The sequence below is a fragment of the Canis lupus genome, chromosome X (genome assembly GCF_003254725.2).
Source record: "Canis lupus dingo isolate Sandy chromosome X, ASM325472v2, whole genome shotgun sequence".
NCBI classification, from domain to species: domain Eukaryota; kingdom Metazoa; phylum Chordata; class Mammalia; order Carnivora; family Canidae; genus Canis; species Canis lupus.
In genome coordinates this window covers 60959550-60980988 of record NC_064281.1, presented here as the reverse complement: position 1 = coordinate 60980988, position 21439 = coordinate 60959550, and the positions used below count along the sequence as shown (strand labels likewise).

Genomic DNA, 21439 nt, shown 5'->3' with positions numbered 1-21439 from the left:
CTCTTTCTTCTGTCTCATTGTTAGTGTGTAGAAATGCAGCTGATTTTTGTGCATTGATATGATATCCTGCCACTTTGCTGAATTCCTGTATGAGTTCTAGCAATTTGGGGGTGGAGTCTTTTCTGTTTTCCATGTAAAGTATCCTGTCATCTGCAAAGAGTGAGAGTTTGACCTCTTCTTTGCTGATTCAGATGCCTTTTATTTCTTTGTGTTGTCTGATTGCTGAGGCTAAGACTGGTAGGACTATGTTGAACAGCAGTGGTGATAGTTGACATTCCTGTCATGTTCTTGACCTTAGGGGAAAAGCTCTCAGTTTTTCCCCATTGAGAATGATATTTGCAGTGGGCTTTATATGGCTTATATGATATTGAGGCATGTCCCCTCTATCTCTACGCTGTGAAGAGGTTTAATCAAGAAAGGATGCTGTACTTTGTCAAATGCTTTTTCTTCATCTATTGAGAGGATCATATGATTTTGTCCTATATTTTATTCATATAATGTATCATATTGATTGATTTGTGAATGTTGAACCATGCTTGCAGCCCAGGCTCATTTCTCTGCCTCTTCCACATGCATAGTTCCTTCCCTCCCTTTCTCCCTCCCTCCATTCCTCCTATAAGTATCCTGCTTCTGTCTTTCTGATCTTCCTAATCTTTCAGACGCAGCTTTTTTTTCTGTTTAGTTCTGTAGTTTGTTCTGCCAGTCTTCAGATCACTCTCTGTTTGTTTTTTTTTTTTACTTAGATGTGTATGATATCTAGTTGAAAACATGGGATGAGGTAAATTCAGTGTTTTCCTACTTCACCATCTTCCCAAGCCCCCTCTCTTATTTGTCATTCTCTCATGACATATTCTAAGCTCAAAGAATGTACTAGAAAATCCATGTCAGTATAATGGAAAATCCCAGTGTTTTTAAGTATTTCTCTTAATCAAAATCAGAGTTATTGAAAGACAAGAGGGGCGTCAGAAGATGGGGGAAGCACAGTAAAGTATCCTTCAGACTGAGAATACAGTTTGAGACTGAAAACTGAGGTCAGACACTCCATACCATTTTCACAATTCTAGTCAAGGTAACTTACTGATGGGAAGATCAGGCAGACGTATGATCCAGGCGCTATACAGCTCTTCTCTGCCTCCCCCACACACATTTGGAACTCAATCCACATCTTTTATAGAGAGAGGGCTATTGTGGTGAGGTCTAAGGATATTTATTTAAAGTGGTAAAGCCTGTTCAGTCATTTCTACTAGTTATCTAGAGTTGTGCCATCTGTGTACTACTTTAGGAATCATCAGAACAAGCCTTTCCATATTCCATTCAGGGCATACATTTACCTCCAAGTGGTGTGGAACATATAGTCCCAAGGGAGGTCAGTGTTTTAGCATGAATAATACAGAGGGCCAAAGATGTATTCGATATTGTCAGGACTCCTACACTCCACCCCTGACATCTTTACAGCTTGTGGTCTTTATATGCCATTTTCCCACAATGACCCTAGAGCCAGATATTGGGGAGATGACTTGCATCCATATGCCACAGTTGCAATATTAATATATGTATAAGACAAAATAAAATACTTAGAATTATGGTTTCCCCAAAAACCTGATAAAGAGATAATTTTCACAGACCCAAGAGTTGGAGAGATAGTGAACTTCAAAATAAGTGGTGACCAATGACAGGAAGATGTATCCTGATGCAACAGGAAAGAGTATCAGCTAGTGGTGATAAGACAAATGTGTTATATAAGCATCATATATGGCAAATCTTATTTAGTAATGATATGGTGGTGGTTTGGTTCCATGAGCCAATACCAACCCTTGCTGATATTACCATATATCTGCCCCTTGATATCATCAGAGAATCTGCCTATATTGTACATAGGCATTTAAGCTGGCACCCATACTAACAATGCTGCCTCAGTATGAAGTGTCAGAGGTTCAAAAGCTGTTATTTGCATGTGTGTTGGGCCCTGACCAATGTAGAACAAGAGGTTAAAAATAATAGTGGATGTGAGCCCTTGACCCCAAGGGATTAGTATCTCAGGCCACAGGGGTGGGGTGGTACTCCAGGCTAATTTCCAATGAGCAAAAGTCTCACCATGTGTGAGGTCTTGTGGCAGTTGGAAAATGAGACCCTCCTTCAGCCAGATAGGTCTCAACCTCCTAACAATACTATACCTGCAGTGCCTGAACTTCAGGGGCATTGTTAATTAGAAATTCATAGGCTGATATCTGTCCTGCTGTAGGTGTGGCATAAAGGAATTGAATTGCCTCTGTTAGTCATGGAGACCATTCTGTAAAAGAGCCATCTGGTGACAAAGTCATTAAAAAAAAGATTTATTTATTTTAGAGAGGTGGGGAGAGGAAGAGGTAAAAAGAGAGAAAATCTTAAGCAGGCTGCCCGCCCAGCATGGAGCTCAATGCAGGACTTGATATCATGACCCTGAGATCAGGACCCAAGTGAAAATCAAGTCAGAAGCCCAATCAATGGAGTCTTTCAGATGCCCCTGGTGACAAAGTCTTCAATGTGGTTTTTTATTAGTCCATGTATCCTTTCACACAGGTTCAGAGCAGTAGGATTGTATAGCAGGTGGAAAGTTCACAATAGGGATGCCCGGGTGGCTCACCGAGCATCTGCCTTCAGCTCAGGGCATGATCCTGGGGTTCTGGAATCCATTCCCACATCAGGCTCCCTGCGTGGAGCCTGCTTCTCCCTCTGCCTATGTCTCTGCCCCTCTCTTTCTGTGTTTCTCATGAATAAATAAATAAAAACTTTTTTTAAAAAAAGAAAGTCCATAATATATCCTTGACCTCTTCCTATTTTTGGACCTCAAGGCCAGTAAAATGTTATGCTTAATCCCTATCTAAGTCAATGTCCCATATATGCTCTCTAATTTTGTTAATCCCTTTGTAGTTGCACCCTGATTGGCTCTGTAATAGGCAAATACTTGTAAAAGTCCTGTGGAAGTGTCTCTACAGACCAGCATATATCTGTGCCGTTCCAATACTGGCAAAGGGCTTATGTAATCTATTTACCTGCAAGTAACAGGGTATGTAGTCCATCCAATATACCCTGGAGTATGATGCAATGGACATTGCCTGAGGTAGCACTGGGGGCAATACTTGTCAGAAGCATGTAGATAAGAATATTTTATTTTATTTTTTTATTTTTTTTTAAATCTTTATTTATTTATGATAGTCACACAGAGAGAGAGAGAGAGACAGAGACATAGGCAGAAGGAGAAGCAGGCTCCATGCACCGGGAGCCCGATGTGGGATTCGATCCCGGGTCTCCAGGATCGCGCCCTGGGCCAAAGGCAGGCGCCAAACCGCTGCGCCACCCAGGGATCCCGATAAGAATATTTTAAAGGAAAATGTTCTTTTGCTTGGAAAATATTTCCAAGTAGCTTTGGGAACTTTGTGTCTCAATTTATGGACACATTCTTTAACATCAGATGAGACCAGAATTTCCTCCAGAAGAAAGACTTATGCCTGGGATAGAGCATCTGCCTCATGATTTCTGGCAGTATGGATGAGGTGTGATTGGACACACATCATATTTGGATGGATGCATTGAGTTTGGTGCATACTTCCCAAATATCTATCTATTGTGACACTCATCACAGGGGTCTATTTAATATAATGCAGCCTTCTATGTGCCATTGTGGCATCCATGTTGTTAACCCTTTCCATACTGCCCAGCTGTCAGGGGCCAAATCAATGGGCATGGGCTCATGCATCAACACAATCCTTATCAACCTCATTCTGCATATTACTACTTTTAGTTTCTTCTTCAGCTAAAGTACATCAAAATCCAGTAGGACAGCAGAGGAACACCAAATAGAAAGGTTTCCCTGCCAGCTGCCATCAGTGTACTATGTATCTGAAAGCAAGCCTAACTCTTCCTTTACTTGGGGAGGAAAGACACAATATTGGTCACTTCCAGAAGTTGGGCTGGTTTGACATAAGTGACAAACTCTAGTAACCAGTGCAGTTCATGAGATAGTAGGCTGGTATTGTAAGTGCTCTTCTGCTGTAGGTAAACATGCAATTTCTGTAAGGTGCTTACCTGGGCACAAGCACTCTTAGGTTTGCTGAGCATGTCCTTAATCAAATCTACTGACAGAAAAGTTTGTATCATCATGGGCAGGTCAGCAGCAAGTCCTTTCATTTGTTGTAGTGCAAAGTATACAGCTAAAAGTTGTTTCTCAATGCTACCATACCCAGCTTCTGTGTCTTTCGATAACTGAGAACAGAATCCTAAAGGGATTTTTCATTTTGTCATTGTCACAAGCCCCAGCCAAACCTTTATGGATATGAAATTATATCTAATTCACAATTCAGGGCAGCCCTTGGTGGCTCAGCAGTTTAGTGCCACCTTCAGCCCAGAGTGTGATCCTGGAGACTTGGGATCAAGTCCCACATCAGGCTCCTTGCATGGAGCCTGCTTCTCCCTCTGCCTGTGTCTCCACCTCTCTCTCTGTGTCTCTCATGAATAAATAAATAAAATCTTTAAAAAAATTCACAATTCATATCTGGAATTAATATCCCCAGGCCCTGTATTTGTTTTACTAGCATTTTTTTACTTTAAGAAAGCCTCTTGTTACCTAATACCTCAATCCCATTGTCTTCCTTTTTTAACTAAGGCATATGAAGATCTTAATATCTGTACTAGATGGGGAATAAAAGGTCTCCAGTAAATCAATAAATCAACAAAAGCCTGTAATCCCTTTACAATTTTAGAGTTTCGGAAGGCTTATATTGCCTTATACCATGACTGCTTCTGGCATTACTTTTGTCTTACCCAAACACCTGATGCCCAGGAACTTTACTGATTGATCCAGGTCTTGGACCTCATCAGTATTTACTTCCCAGTCTTGTGACTTTAAGGATGCCTGTAGTGACATGATTTCTTGAGACAGGGAGGATAAATCTTGAACATGGGGGATAAATCATCACCAGTTAACATACATCATCTAATGATAAAGCGCAATCTCCTCTGGCAATATCCATTTCTCCAAATCTCTGGTTACCATCCTGTGACAAACCGTAGGACTATGGAAATACCCCTGGGGTAATGCCTGGAAGTTCCATGGTCTCTCTTTCCATTTGAAGGAAAATTGGTCTTGGGATTCAGGTCTTAATGAAATGCTGAAAAAGGTGTTAGATAGATTCAGTGCATAATGATATCTCTTAATGGATGCCATGATATTTTCTATTAAAAAGACCATGTTAGGCACCATGGCAAAAATAAGCACATAATGTTATTAAGTTCTTTATACTCTATTGTCATTAGTTGGGCCTCATTATATGTTTTTATAGGCCAACTTGGATTGAATGGGCTTTGAGCAGGCCTGATTACCCCCTCCTTTTCTAATACTCTAGTGATAGCAATGATCTTATTATGCCCCCTAGGTAGTTTATACTCTTTTTTCATTTATTACTCTCTGGGGAACCAGCAGCTGTATGGCTCTCCATTTTGCATCACCCATCATGATGGGTTTCTCTACTGGGATATGCAACTTGAATTTGTCTATCATTGTAGTTAGATACAGGTTCTGTAAAATATCCACATTCAAAATATACTCAGGAATGGGGACAATATGCACTAGAAAGATTTGTAGATAAAGTCTAGTTTCTCAGACCTTGATAATTTCCCTTCACAAACATTAATACCTTTTATTTCTCCCCAAAATTGCTAGGGATTTCCATAGATAATGTGCATTCAGCCTCAGTGTCTATTAGACCTCAGTGTCTACAATCTGTTAGTGCAAGACCAATAAATGGTTAATTTAACACTGGACCTCCAGTTGCTTCCTATTGCACACACTAGAGTGCAACATTGGCCTAACCCCTAGTGCCAAAGAGTAAGTTATATAAACCCCTAAAATACCTCCATTAGCAAAGAAGTACTCAATGACATACCAGGCTTTTTTCAGCCTTCTTTCAAGGGTGTAAACTTCTTTCATTCAGGCAGTACCTTCTATAGGCTTAACAAAACAGAATTAGATTGTATATATTTTCTCCAAGGATGCTAGATAATCTTATATATTGCCACAATTGTTTACAAAAGACCTTGATGGGCCCTTTTCCCACCATTTTATCATTGGCATGATACATATTTTTCCTATTTTCTCAATCCATCTACTCTTATAACAGATTCTTTAGATTTGATGTAAATCAGTCACCACTGTGACTACTGTAGCAATGGGTTAATTAACCATAGGTGTAAGGAGAGATACTAATGTTCTGTATCATGTCTATGGGGCTTACTGAAAGATACAGTCTTTCAAACCATGGAAAATATTTCTTCATCTGGACCTTTAAAATACTGGGCATAGAGTTAAGATGGTGGAGGAATAGGAAGGTAGTAAGTTTGACTCATGCCTCAAACAAAGCAAGATAAATATGAAATTATTCTGAACATCCCAAAAATCAATCTAAGTACTGAGAAAACAAACTTAACAACTACAGGTAAAAAATAAATAAATCCACCTCAATGGAAGGATCTGACTTCTTTAAAAAGCAGAGTGAAACACACCAATTTAAAACTTGCCAGAGTGGACAAGGTCCAAATGCCCCACCCCCACTTCAGGCAAGGAGAAACTCTACAGACAAACTCTACAGAATATTGACCTGAGGGAAGAAAAATCAAAACACAACAGCAGAGTGTACACTCTAAAACATCTCTTAAGCATCAGGCCCAAGACAATATAGGACCTTTTCTTATTATAGCCTTTACACTCAGGAATAGGAAATATAGCAGGCTTTTCTAAAAATCACACACAAAAATGTAACCTGAACAAAATGACAAGATTGAGGAATTCACCCCATAAGAAAGAACAGTTAGAAGTAATGGACAGGGATTTCATCAAAACTGATATAAGTAAGGTGCCTGAGCCAACAACAATCATAAGGATATTATCTGGCCTTGAGAAAAGAATAGAAGATACTAGAGAATGACTTACTGCAGAGATAAAAGAAGTAAAAACTAGTCAGACTGAAATAAAAAGCCTTATAACTGAGATGCAAAACTGACTGTATGCAAAGACAATAAGGATGGATGAAACAGAGGAACAGAACAGTGATAGAGAAGATAAAATTATGGAAACTGATGAAGCAGAAAAGAGAGGAAAAGAAAAGTATTGGATCACAAATGTAAACCTACAGAACTCAGTGATCCTTAAAGTGTCATAACATGGTATCACAGGAGTTCCAGAAGAAGAAAAGAGGACAAAGGGGGCAGATGGTTTATTTGAGCAAATTATAACTGAAAACTTGTATCACCTGGGGAAGGATACAGACATCAGAATTAAAGAGGCACAGACAACTTCCATCAAATTCAAGAAACGCTAACCTTCAGGACAACAATTCATAATAAAATTCATGAAACACACAGACAAGGAAAGAATCCTAAATGCAGCAAAGGAAAAAAGTCCTTAACCAAGAGCGCACAAATCAGGTTTGCAGGAGACCTGTCCACAGAAACTTGGCAGGCAGAAAGTGAGTGCTATGATATAGTCAACATGCTGAATGGGGAAAATGTAGAACCAAGAATATTGTATCCATCAACACTGTCATTCAGAATATAAGGAGAGATAAAGTGTCCCAGACAAAGAAAAACTAAAGGAGTTTGTGACCACTAAATCAGTCCTGCAAGAAATATTAAAAGGGAGGGGTGCTTGGGTGGCTCAGTCACTTAAATGCCCAGCTCTTGATTTCAGCTCAGGTCATGATCTTAGGGTTGTGCTATCAAATTCTTCATTGGGTTCCCCACTCAGTGTAGAGTTGGCTTGAGATTCTCACCCTCTCTATTTGCCCCTCTCCCTGCTTGTGCTCTCTTTCTCTCTCTCTAACATAAATAACAAATGTTAAAAAGAAAAAAAATAAGAAATATTAAAAGGGAATCTTTCAGTGGAAAGAAAGACAAAAAAGCAACAAAGATTAGAAAGGAATACAGAATATCACCAGAAACATCAACCTTACGGGTAACACAATAGCTCTAAATTCATATCTGTCAAAAATCATTCTGAATGTTAATGAACAAATGCTCCAATCAAAAGACATAAGGTATTAGATTGAATAAAACAAGACCCATCCATATGTCACCTACAAGAGATTCATTTTAGACATAGAAAACATCAGCAGATTGAAAGTGAGGGGATGAATAACAATCTGTCATGCTAATGGTTGGGAAAAAAGAGCTGGAGTATCCATATTTATATCAGACAAAGTATATTTAAACCAATAACTGTTATGAGTATGAGAGATGAGGAAGAGCATCAAATCATATTTAAGGGGTCTATCTATTAGGAAGAACTAACAATCATAAATATATATGCCCCCAACTTAGGAGTACCCAAATACATAAATCAATTAATAACAAATATACAGAAACCCATTGATAATAATACAATAATCCTAGGGGACATTAACATCTAACATACAATAATTGATAGATCATCTAAGCAGAAAATCAATAATGAAACAATGGCTTTGAATGACAAACTGGACCAGATGGTTTAACAGATATATTCAGAACATTTCATTCGGAGGCAGGGCAAGATGGTGGAAGAGTAGGATCCACAAGTCACCTGTCCCCAACAACTTACCTAGATAACTTTCAAATCATCCTGAAAACCTACGAATTCAGCCTGAGATTTAAAGAGAGAACAGCTGGAATACTACAATGAGAAGAGTTCAAGCTTCTATCAAGGTAGGAAGACAGAAAAAAATAAAGAAATAAAAAAGCATCCAAAGGGGAGGGGCCCCCGCGAGGAGCCTGGCTAAGGCCAGGCGGCGAGAGCCTCCAGGACAGGAAAGGCCAGTCCCGGAGAAGCAGAAACTTTACCAATCTTCCCGGATGGGAAGGCGCTTGCAGGGAACTCAGGCAGGATCCCAGGAGGGGCAGTGATGCCCTCAGGCTCCTGAGGGGCACTAACAGAGGAAGTGCGCCCCAGGGGAGAGCATGCCACACACCTGGAGCCCAGCTCAGTAAAGGGCTGGAGCACATGCCCAGCGGGGACCTGGGAGCAGCTCAGGTGGTGGCTCAGGCAGCGGGCCTGTGCGGCCCCAAGAGCGTGATTCCTCCCGCGCAGGCCCTAGAGCACAAGGTGCCAGGGACAAAGCACAAGATCCGGCGATCCCCCCAAGACAGGCAGAGACCAAGCGGACACAGGGCAGCAAGGACACTCCTGCCACTAGGTGGCCCGAGCTGTGCAGATTAGCGCCCACTGCCCCCGGAGCATCCAGGGCTCTGCGGACTGGGAGACTGCAGTAGTTACTGCGGGAGCTGACTCCTGGCCGCAGACACTGTTGTTGTTCCTGTGGTGTCACCTTGTGCCTGGGACTGAGCAGGGCCGCCAGGGAGCAGGGGCCTCACAGGATAAACAGCTCCCACTGAGCCACGCCCCTGGCAGGAGTGGGGCAGCTCCCCAAAGTGCACACACCTGAGAATCAGCACAGCAGGCCCCTCCCCCAGAAGACCAGCTAGAAGGACAGGGGAAGAGCAAGTTATTGACCAAGCAGCACTAGAAAGTTCCAAGGGAAGTCTAGGGACTTAAATTATTTAGAATCAGAGGATACCCCTCCGTGTTTTTTATTGTTTGTTTGTACCCCCATTTTTTCTCTTTTCCTCCTTTTTCAAGTACAACTTCTTTTTAGCCACTCTGCACTGAGCAAAATGACTAGAAGGAAGAACTCACCAAAAAAGAAAGAATCAGAAACAGTACTCTCTCCCAGAGAGTTACAGAATTTGGATTACAATTCGATGTCAGAAAGCCAATTCAGAAGCAGAATTATAAAGCTACTGGTGGCTATTGAAAAAAGCATAAAGAATTCAAGAGACTTCCATGACTGCAGAATTTAGATCTAATCAGGACAAAACTAAAAATCAATTAAAAGAGATGCAATCCAAACTGGAGGTCTTAACAACGAGAGTTAACAAAGTAGAAGAAAGAGTGAGTGACATAGAAGACAAATTGACGGCAAGGAAGGAAACTGAGGAAAAAAAGAGAAAAACAATTAAAAGATTGTGAGGAGGACTACCCTGGTGGCACAGCAGTTCAGTGCTGCCTGCAGCCTAGGGTGTGATACTGGAGTCCTGGGATCAAGTCCCACGTCAGTCTCCCTGCATGGAGCCTGCTTCTCCCTCTGCCTGTGTCTGCCTCTCTCTCTCTCTCTCTCTCTCTCTCTGTGTGTGTGTGTGTGTGTGTGTGTGTGTCTCATGAACAAATAAATAAAATCTTAAAAAAAAATAAAAAACAAAAGATCATAAGGATAGGTTAAGGGAAATAAATGAAAGCCTCAGAAGGAAAAATCTACGTTTAATTCGGGTTCCAGAGGGTGCCAAAAGGAACAGAGGACCAGAATATGTATTTGAACAAACACAGCTGAGAATTTCCTTAACTTGGGAAGGGAAACAGGCATTCAGATCCAGGAGATAGAGAGATCACCTCCCTAAAATCAATAAAAACCATTCAACACCCCGACATAATAGTGAAACTTGCAAATTCCAAAGATAAAGAGAAGACCCTTAAAGCAGCAAGAGACAGGAGACCCATAACCTTTATAGGGAGAAGTATGAGGTTAACAGCAGACCTCTCCACAGAGACCTGGCAGGCCAGAAAGGGAGAAGAAAGGAGGAGAAGGAGAAGAACCTGCAGCCAAAAATACTTTATCCAGCAAAGCTCTCATTCAGAATAGAAGGAGAGATAAAGAGCTTCCAAGATAGGCAGAAACTGCAAGAATCTGTGACCACCAAACCAGCTCTGCAGGAAATATTAAGGGGGACTCTGTAAAAGAAAGAGGAAGTCTAGGAAACAATCCACAGAACAGGGACTGAATAGGTATTATGATGACACTAAATGCATATATTTCAATAGTCATTCTGAACATGAATGGGCTTAATGATCCCATCAAAAGGTGCAGGGTTTCAGACTGGATAAAAAAGCAAGACCCATCTATTTGCTGTCTACAAGAGACTCATTTTAGACATAAGGACACCTACAGCCTGAAAATAAAAGGTTGGAGAACCATTTACCATTCAAATGGTCCTCAAAAGGAAGCAGGAGTAGCCATTCTCATAACAGATAAATTAAAGTTTATCCCAAAGAATGTTATAAGAGATGAAGACAGACACTATATCATACTTAAAGGATCTTTCCAACAAGAGGACCTAACAATCATGAATATTTATCCCCCGAATCTGGGAGCTGAAAGTATATCTATCAATTAATAACCAAAGTTATGACGTACTTAGATAATAATACACTTATACGTGGATACTTGAACACGGCGCTTTCTACGATTGAAAGATCTTGTAAGCACATCTCCAAAGAAAGAAGAGCATTAAAGGATAAACTGGACCAGATGGATTTCACAGATATTTACAGACCTTTACATCCAAACGCAAATGAATACACATTCTTCTCAAATGCACATGGGACTTTCTCCAGAATAGACCACATACTGGGTCACATCAGGTGTTAACTGATACCAAAAGATTGGGATCATACCCTGCATATTTTCAGACCATAATGCTTTGAAACTACAACTAATTCACAAGAAGAAGTTTGAAAGGATTTCAAACACATGGAGCTTAAAGACCATCCAGCTAAAAGATGAAAGGGTCAACCAGGAAATTAGAGAAGAATTAAAAAGATTCATGGAAACTAATGAGAAGGAGGATACAACTGTAAGAAATCTTTGGGATACGGCAAAAGCAGTCCTGAAGGGGAAATACATTACAAAACAAGCATCCAACCAAAATCTGTAAAGAACTCAACAAAAAATGCTAAGCTTGTGCCTAGAGGAGCTGGAGAAAGAACAGCAAATAAAACCTTCAGCCAGGAGAAGAAGACAGTTAATAAAGATTTGAGCAGAACTCAATGAAATAGAGACCAGAACTGTGGAAAAGATCAATAAAACCATGAGTTGGTTCTTTGAAAGAATTAATAAGATAGGTAAACCATGAGCCAGCCTTATTAAAAAGAAGAGAGAAAAGACTCAAATTAATAAAATCCTGAATGAAAAAGGAGAGATCACCACCAATACCACAGAAATACAAACGATTTTAAAAACATATTATGAGCAGCTGTATGCCAAAAAATTATGCAATCTAGAAGAAATGGATGCTTTTCTGGAAAACCACAAACTACCATCACTGAAACTGAAAGAAATAGAAAACCTGAACAGGCCGATAACCAGGGAGGAAATTGAAGCAGTCCTCAAAAACCTCCCAAGACACAAAAGTCTAGGGCCAGATGGCTTCCAAAGGTAATTCTATCAAACGTTTAAGGAAGAAACCATACCTATTCTACTAAAGCTATTCCGAAAGAGAGAAAGAGATGGAATACTTCCATACTTGTTCTATGATGCCAGCATCACTTTAATTCCAAAACCAGACAAAGACCCCACCAAAAGGAGAATTATAGACCGATATCCCTGATGAACACAGATGCAAAAATACTCATCAAGATACTAGCTGATAGAATCCAAAAGTACATGAAGAATATTATTCACCAAGACCAAGTGTGATTTATCGCTGGGATGCAAGGCTGGTTCAACACTCGTGAACCAATCAATGAGATAGATCATATCAACAAGAGAAAAAACAAGAACCACATGATCCTCAATAGATCAATAGATGCAGAGAAAGCATTTGACAAAACATAGCATCCATTCCTGATCAAAAGTCTTGAGAGTGTAGGGATAGAGGGAACATTCCTCAGCATATTAAAAGCCATCTACGGGGGATCCCTGGGTGGCGCAGCGGTTTGGCGCCTGCCTTTGGCCCAGGGTGCGATCCTGGAGACCCGGGATCGAATCCCACATCGGGCTCCCGGTGCATGGAGCCTGCTTCTCCCTTTGCCTGTGTCTCTGCCTCTCTCTCTCTCTCTGTGACTATCATAAATAAATAAAAAAAATTAAAAAAAAAAGCCATCCACGAAAAGCCCACAGCAAATCTCATTCTCAGTGGGGAAACACTGGGAGCCTTTCCCCTAAGATCAGAAACAGTACAGGGATGGCCGCTCTCACTGCTGCTATCCAACATAGTACTAGAAGTCCTCAGCAATCAGGCAACAAAAAAAAGAAAATAAAATAAAAGACATTCAAATTAGCAAAGAAGAAGTCAGACTCTCCCTATTCGCAGATGACATGATCCTGTCTATAGAAAACCCAAAAGACTCCACCCCAAGATTGCTAGAACTCATACAGCAATTTGGCAGCATTGCAGGATACACAATCAATGCCCAGAAATCAGTGGCATTTCTATACCCTAACAATGAGACTGAAGAAAGAGAAATTAAGGAGTCAATCCCTTTCACAATTGCACCCAAAAGCATAAGATACCAAGGAATAAACTTAACAAAAGAGGTAAAGGATCTACACCCTAAAAACTATAGAACACTTCTGAAAGAAATTGAGGAAGACACAAAGAGGTGGAAAAACATTCCATGCTCATGGAGTGGAAGAATTAATATTGTGAAAATGTCAATGTTACCAAGGGCAATTTACACGTTTAATGCAATCCCTATCAAAATACCATGAACTTTCTTCAGAGAGTTGGGTCAAATCATCTTAAGATTTGTGTGGAAAAAGAAAAGACCCCGAAAAGCCAGGGGAATTTTAAAAAAGAAAACCATAGCTGGGGGCATCACAATGCCAGATTTCAGGTTGTACTACAAAGCTGTGGTCATCAAGACAGTATGGTACTGGCACTAAAACAGACACATAGATCAATGGAACAGAATAGAGAATCCAGAACTGGACCCTCAACTTTATGGTCTACAAATATTCGACAAAGGAGGAAAGACTATTCACTGGAAGAAAGACAGTCTCTTCAATAAATGGTGCTGGGAAAATTGGACATCCATATGCAGAAGAATGAAACTAGACCACTCTCTTGCACCACACACAAAGATAAACTCAAAATGGATGAAAGATCTAAATGTGAGATAAGATTCCATCAAAATCCTAGAGGAGAACACAGGCAACACCCTTTTTGAACTCAGCCACAGTAACTTCTTGCAAGATACATCCACGAAGGCAAAAGAAACAAAAGCAAAAATGAACTTTTGGGACTTCATCAGTATAAGAAGCTTTTGCACAGCAAAGGATACAGTCAACAAAACTAAAAGACAACCTACAGAATGTGAGAAGATATTTGCAAATGGCGTATCAGATAAAGGGCTAGTTTCCAAGATATATAAAGAACTTATTAAACTCCACAGCAAAGAAACAAACAATCCAATCATGAAATGGGCAAAAGTCATGAACAGAAATATCTCAGAGGAAGACATAGACATGGCCAACATGCACATGAGAAAATGCTCTGCATCACTTGCCATCAGGGAAATACAAATCAAAACCACAATGAGATACCACCTCACACCAGTGAGAATGGGGAAAAGTAACAAGGCAGGAAACCACACATGTTGGAGAGGATGTGGAGAAAGGGGAACCCTCTTACACTGTTGGTGGGAATGTGAAATGATGCAGCCACTCTGGAAAACTGTGTGGAGGTTCCTCAAAGAGTTAAAAATAGATCTGCCCTACACCCAGCAATTGCACTGCTGAGGATTTACCCCAAAGATACATATGCAATGAAACGCCGGGACACCTGCATCCCGATGTTTATAGCAGCAATGTCCACGATAGCCAATCTGTGGAAGGAGCCTTGGGGTCCATCGAAAGTTGAATGGATAAAGAAGATGTGGTTTATGTATACAATGGAATATTACTCAGCCATTAGAAACGACAAATACCCGACATTTGCTTCGATGTGGATGGAACTGGAGGGTATTATGCTGAGTGAAATAAGTCGATCGGAGAAGGACAAACATTATATGGTCTCATTCATTTGGGGAATATAAATAATAGTGAAAGGGAATAGAGGGGAAGGGAGAAGAAATGGGTAGGAAATATCAGAAAGGGAGACAGAACATGGAAGACTCCTAACTCTGGGAAACAAACTAGGGGTGGTGGAAGGGGAGAAGGGCATGGGTGGGGGTGACTGGGTGGCAGGCACTGAGGGGGGCACTTGTCGGGATGAGCACTGGGTGTTATTCTGTATGTTGTCAAATTGAACACCAATAAAAAATAAATTTATTATTAAAAAATAAAAAAAAAAGAAGTTAAAAAAGAGTTAAAAATAGATCTGCCCTATGACCCAGCAATTGCACTGCTGGGGATTTACCCCAAAGATACAGGTGCATTGATACGCTGTAACACCTGCACCCCAATGTTTATAGCAGCAATGTCCACAATAGCCAAATTGTGGACGGAGCTTCAGTGTCCATCGAAAGGTGAATGGATCAAGAAAATATGGTATATGTATACAATGAAATATTACTCAGCCAATAGAAACGACAAATACCCACCATCTGCTACGACGTGGATGGACCTTGAGGGTATTATGCTGAGTGAAATAAGTCAATCAGAAAAGGACAAGGGTTTTATGGTCTCATTATATGGTCTCAATAAGTCAATCGGAAAAGGACCAAGCGTTATATGGTCTCAGAGATTAGAATCTAATGAGATTAGATTTGAAACTAATCTGTTTCAAATTAGTGAAACAGAATAACGGGAAAAGAGAGAAAATGACTGAAAACATCAGTGAAGGTGAGAAAACATGAGAGACACCTAACTCTGGGAAACGAACAAGGCGTATTGGAAGGGGAGGTGGGTGGGGGGTTGGGGTGACTGGGTGATGGGAACTGAGGGGGGCACTCGGTGGATGAGCACTGGGTGTTATGCTATATGTTGATAAATTGAACTCCAATAAAAAATTTAAAAAGAACTTTTCATCCTAATGCAGCAGAATACACATTCATGTGCACATGGTCCATTCTCCAAAAGAGATCACATACTGGTTCATAAATCAGTCCTCAACAGGTACAAAATCATTGAGATCATTTCATACATATTTCAAAGCACAAAGACATGAAACTTGAAGTCAACCAGAAGAAAAACATTGAAAAGACCACTAATACATGGATGGCAAAGAACATCTTACTAAAAATTAAAGGCTAAACCAGAAAATTCAAGAAGAAATTTTTAAAATACATAGAAACAAATGAAAATGAAAACAAGACAGTCCAAAGCTTTTGGCATGCAGCAAAAGTGGTCCTAAGAGGGAAGTATATTGTAATGCAGACCTACCTCAAGAAGCAAGAAGTCTCAAATACAAAACCTAACCTTACACCCGAAGGAGCTACAAATGAACAGTAAATAAAGCATAAAGCCAGCAGAAGATGGGAAATAATAAAGATAAAAGAAAAAATAAATTATATACAAACAAATAAAAAAAACAATAGAACAGAGCAACTAACAGCTTGTCTTTTTTTTTTTTTTTTCCAGAGGGACTGGTTCTTTTTTCAAAAGACACTTGTCAATTTTCAGTATCAAAACAGTTTGCACTATTGGTTTCTTTCTCCCAATCAGCCCCCAAAGAGAGACCACCAAAGAAGAGTGCATTTTAAGCCAATAAGCTGCAGGATGCACACCTAACAGACCTCACGGAAACCTCACCTAAAAGGGGAGTTGGGGAGGGAAAGAAACTTTTAAAAGATCAGCACACTGTCAGCCTACAGACGTAGAGTTTTCAGCCAGACGGGGTGGTCAATGTGCCCCATCCCTAAAGAAGCAAAGTTTCAAATTAATATAAAATTTAAAAACAGTTTTGTACATAAGCTATTCAAGATTTCTCCAGCACTAACTGATACAAAGCACAATGAGATGGCACATTTAGAGGCAGCAGCTATGGACCCAGAAAAGGGTGATGAGATGAGTTTGTTTCATGTGACTAAATCAGTGGCAAACATAATTTTCTTTTTTCTTTCAAGGAGGCAGGAGAGCAAATAAGTGGTCACCTCGACATAAGGGGAACATGATCCATTCTGTAAGCAGTTAGGGCAAAGATAGAACAAGAATTTGGTTTCAGATCTAGGTCTCACCATCTTAATTTTTGTTTGGTCACATCTGATGGGAAAAAGAAAAACATTATGTTGCTCAAAGATACTTTAGGCTGAAACCCTGAGCCACACTTTTTTGGCCAACTTCTGGAATCACCTTTCTAATTTGGCTGGTATTTTGGACAGAGCAATGAGGCTCCCAGAGTGGGTCTCTTTCTGGGCCCTGGCTCTCAGTAAGGCAGGGCCCTGTCCACTCCCTCCTCTGTGGAGAGGGCAGTATTCATTAGGCTGAAAAGTTAATTCCAAATGGGAGGAAGGGGTTAGACTGATGCTTCAGAACTATGGAATTATTTGGAATGTTTTACAAATGTCGCTACATCAACTACAACAAAAAAGGTAATTACAAAATGTGTACATCACAACATGCTTTTAAAGACACTTTGCATTGTGCTCACATTCCCTTAAACATTGTTCCCAAAGGTGCTCAGCCTCAAGCCCAACTGGAATTTCTAGGGAGAGGCAGAGACAGTTTGGTGAGAAAGACACATGGGTAGGGGTGGGAGAGGCAGCAAAAGGAGAAAGCAGCCTTCTAGTTAAAGATGAGCCTGTAGTTTCAAGGCCAGTTTCCGGGAGGCTGGGCCTCAGGCAGAGTCAGGTTCAGAGGGAGGAGAGCGGCAGGGTGGGACTGGGGTGCTCTACATCTCATTCAGGTCAAGCAGTCTGGTCCAGCATCCTTTGTGTACACAGGTGCTCTTCTTTGGTGCATTTCAGCTTATCTTCCAAATCATCAATTGTCTTCTCGAGCTTGGCTACCGATCTCTCAGCAAACTCAGCACAGGTCTCTCTGCCTCCTTCAGTTTATCCGTGAGAATCTTTATCTCTTCCTCGTATTTGTCTTCCTTTTGAGAGTACTTTTCCTCAACAGCACTCAGACACTTCAGTTTCTGGTCCATCAGCCTGATCTGCTCATCCATCTCCCGGCAACGGGACTCTGCCAGTTCAGCTCGTTCCTCTGTACGTTCCAAGTCCCCCTCAATGATCACCAGCTTCCTAGCCACCTCTTCATACTTCCGGTCTGCCTCTTCTGCAATGTGCTTCGCCTCTTTGAGTTGGATTTCCTGGAGTTCCATCTTTTCTTCATCATTTAAGGCTCGGTTCTCAATAACCTGCATACCGCTCTCACTCTCATCAGCAGCTTTCTCCGCTTCCTCCAGCTTTTGCAGGGCAGTGGCCAGGTGCTCCTGGGCGTGGTCCAGCTCCTTTTCAACCAGCTGGATCCTACGGTTCAAGGAGGCCACCTCAGACTCAGCCTCCTCCCGGGCCCACCTTTCCCCTTCCACTTCCCGCTGCAGGCGCTCAGCCCTCTCCTCTGCATCAACTGCTTGCTGCTGCAGAACCTGGATATGGCGCTTCACCACCTCCAAGATGGTGATCCCGGCCATGGTGCCCACCCAGCCCCTGCTCGCGCTTGGCTTCTTGCCTCCACTCGGCGCTGCAGCCGCTTCTCCTAACATCTTGGTCTTTGAAAGAACCAATGAAATTGATAACTCCCTAGCCAGACTTATCAAAAAGAAAAGAAAAAGGAGGGCAGCCCCGGTGGCTCAGTGGCTTAGCGCCATCTTCGGCCCAGGGCGTGATCCTGGAGTCCCAGGATCGAGTCCCACATCGGCCTCCCTGCATAGGGCCTGCTTCTCCCTTTGCCTGTGTCTCTGTGTCTCTCATGAATAAATAAATAGATCTTAAAACAATAAAAGAAAAAGGGCCCATGTAAATGAAATCACAAATGAAAAAGGAAACGTCACAGCAACACTACAGAAATACAAATATTCATAAAAGAACATTATGAAAAATTACACGCCAACAAACAGGACAATCTGGAAGAAATGGATAAATTCCTACAAACAACAAATTACCAACATTAAAACAGGAAGAAATAGAAAATTTAAACAGATCCATAACCAGCAAATAAAATGAAATGAGAAATCAAAAATACCCCAACTAACAAAAATCCAGGGCCAGATGGCTTCCCAGGGTTTTTCCTACAGATAATTAAGAAAGAGTTAATACCCATTCTTCTGAAACTCTTCCAAAAATAGAAATAGAAGGAAAATTTACAAACTCATTTCATAAGGCTAGGATTTCATTAATTCTGACTGTTTCTTTTGTTGTGCAAAAGCTTCTTATCTTGATGAAGTCCCAATAGTTCATTTTTGCTTTTGTTTCTCTTGCCTTCATGAATGTATCTTGCAAGAAGTTTCTGTGGCCAAGTTCAAAAAGGGTGTTGCCTGTGTTCTCCTCTAGGATTTTGATGGAATCTTGTCTCACATTTAGATCTTTCATCCATTTTGAGTTTATCTTTGTGTATGGTGCAAGAGAGTGGTCTAGTTTCATTCTTCTGCATGTGGATGTCCAATTTTCCCAGCACCACTTATTGAAGAGACTTTCTTCCAGTGGATAGTCTTTCCTCCTTTGTCAAATATTCGTTGACCATAAAGTTGAGGGTCCAGTTCTGGATTCTCTATTCTGTTCCATTGATCTATGTGTCTGTTTTTGTGCCAGTACCACACTGTCTTGATGACCACAGCTTTATAGTACAACCTGAAATCTGGCATTGTGATGCCCCCAGCTATGGTTTTCTTTTTTAATATTCCCCTGGTTATTCATGGTCTTTTCTGATTCCACACAAATCTTAAGATGATTTGTTCCAATCTCTGAAGAAAGTCCATGGTATTTTGATAGTGATTGCATTAAATGTGTAAATTGCCCTGGGTAACATTGATATCTTCACAATATTAATTCTTCTACTCCATGAGCATGGTATATTTATCCATCTCTTTGTGTCTTCCTCAATTTCTTTCAGAAGTGTTCTATAGTTTTTAGGGTATCGCTCCTTTAGCTCTTTGGTTAGGTTTATTCCTAGGTATCTTATGCTTTTGGGTGCATTGGAAATGGGATTGACTCCTTAATTTCTCTTTCATCAGTCTCATTGTTAGGGTATAGAAATGCCACTGACTTCTGGGCATTGATTTTGTATCCTGCCAAACTGCCAAATTGCTGTATGAGTTCTAGCAATCTTGGGGTGGAGGCTTTTGGGTTTTCTATGGACAGTATCATGTCATTTGCGAAGAGGAAGACTTTGACTTCTTCTTTGCCAATTTGAATGTCTTTTATTTCTTTTTGTTACCTGATTGCTGAGGCTAGGACTTCTAGTACTATGTTGAATAGCAGTGGTGAGAGTGAACTTCCCTGTCTTGTTCCTGATCTTAGGGGAAAGGCTCCCAGTGTTTCCCCACTGAGAATGATATTTGCTGTGGGCTTTCTGTAGATGGCTTTTAAGATACTGAGGAATGTTCCCTCTATCCATACACTCTGAAAAGTTTTGATCAGGAATGGATGCTTATATCAGATAAAGTTTATCCTGAACATTGCAGTAAGAGATGAAGAGGGACACTGTATCATATTTAAAGGATCTATCCAACAAGAGGACTTAACAATCACCAATATTTATGTCCCAAATGTGGGAGCTGCCAAGTATATCAATCAATTAGTAACCAAAGTTAAGACATACTTAGATAATAATACACTTATACTTGGTGACTTGAATATAGAGCTTTCTACAATTGACAGGTCTTCTAAGCACAACATCTCCAAAAAAACAAGAGTTTTCAATGATACACTGGACCAGATGGATTTCACAGATATCTACAGAACTTTACATCCAAATGCAACTGAATACACATTCTTCTCAAATGCACATGGAATTTTCTCCAGAATAGACCACATACTGGGTCATAAATCACGTCTTAACCCATACCAAAAGATTGGGATCGTACCCTACATATTTTTAGACCATAATGCTTTGAAATTAGAACTAAATCACAAGAAGAAGTTTGGAAGGATTTCAAATACATGGAGGTTAAGGACCATCCTGCTAAAAGATGAAAGGGTCAACCAGGAAATTAGAGAAGAATTAAAAAGATTCATGGAAACTAATGAGAATGAAGATACAAGCCTTCAAAATCTTTGGGATACAGCGAAAGAAGTCCTGAGGGGGAAATACATCGCAATACAAGCATCCATCCAAAAACTGGAAAGAACTCAAATAACCTATGCAAGCTAACCTTGCATCTAAAGGAGCTGGAGAAAAAACAGCAAATAGATCCTACACCCACTAGAAGAAGAGAGCTAATGAAGATTTGAGCAGAACTCAATGAAATAGAGACCAGAAGAACTGTGGAACAGATTAACAAAACCAGGAGTTGGTTCTTTGAAAGAATGAATAAGATAGATAAACCATTTACCAGTCTTATTAAAAAGAAGAGAGAAAAGACTCAATTAATAAAATCATGAATGATAAAAGAGAGATCATCACCAACAGGAGGAAATACAAACGATTTTAAAAACGTATTATGAGCAGCTATACGCCAATAAATTAGGCAACCTAGAAGAAATGGACGCATTTCTGGAAAACCACAAACTACCAAAACTGGAACAGGAGGAAATAGAAAACCTGAACAGGCCGATAAC

The 21439-nt window shown here is 40.5% G+C and overlaps 1 pseudogene; it reads right to left on the bottom strand.

The window, feature by feature from the left end:
- Positions 1 to 17024: 17024 nt before the first annotated feature.
- On the bottom strand, positions 17025 to 18354 carry LOC112671948 (tropomyosin alpha-3 chain-like; annotated as a pseudogene).
- Between the last annotated feature and the right edge of the window lie 3085 nt (positions 18355 to 21439).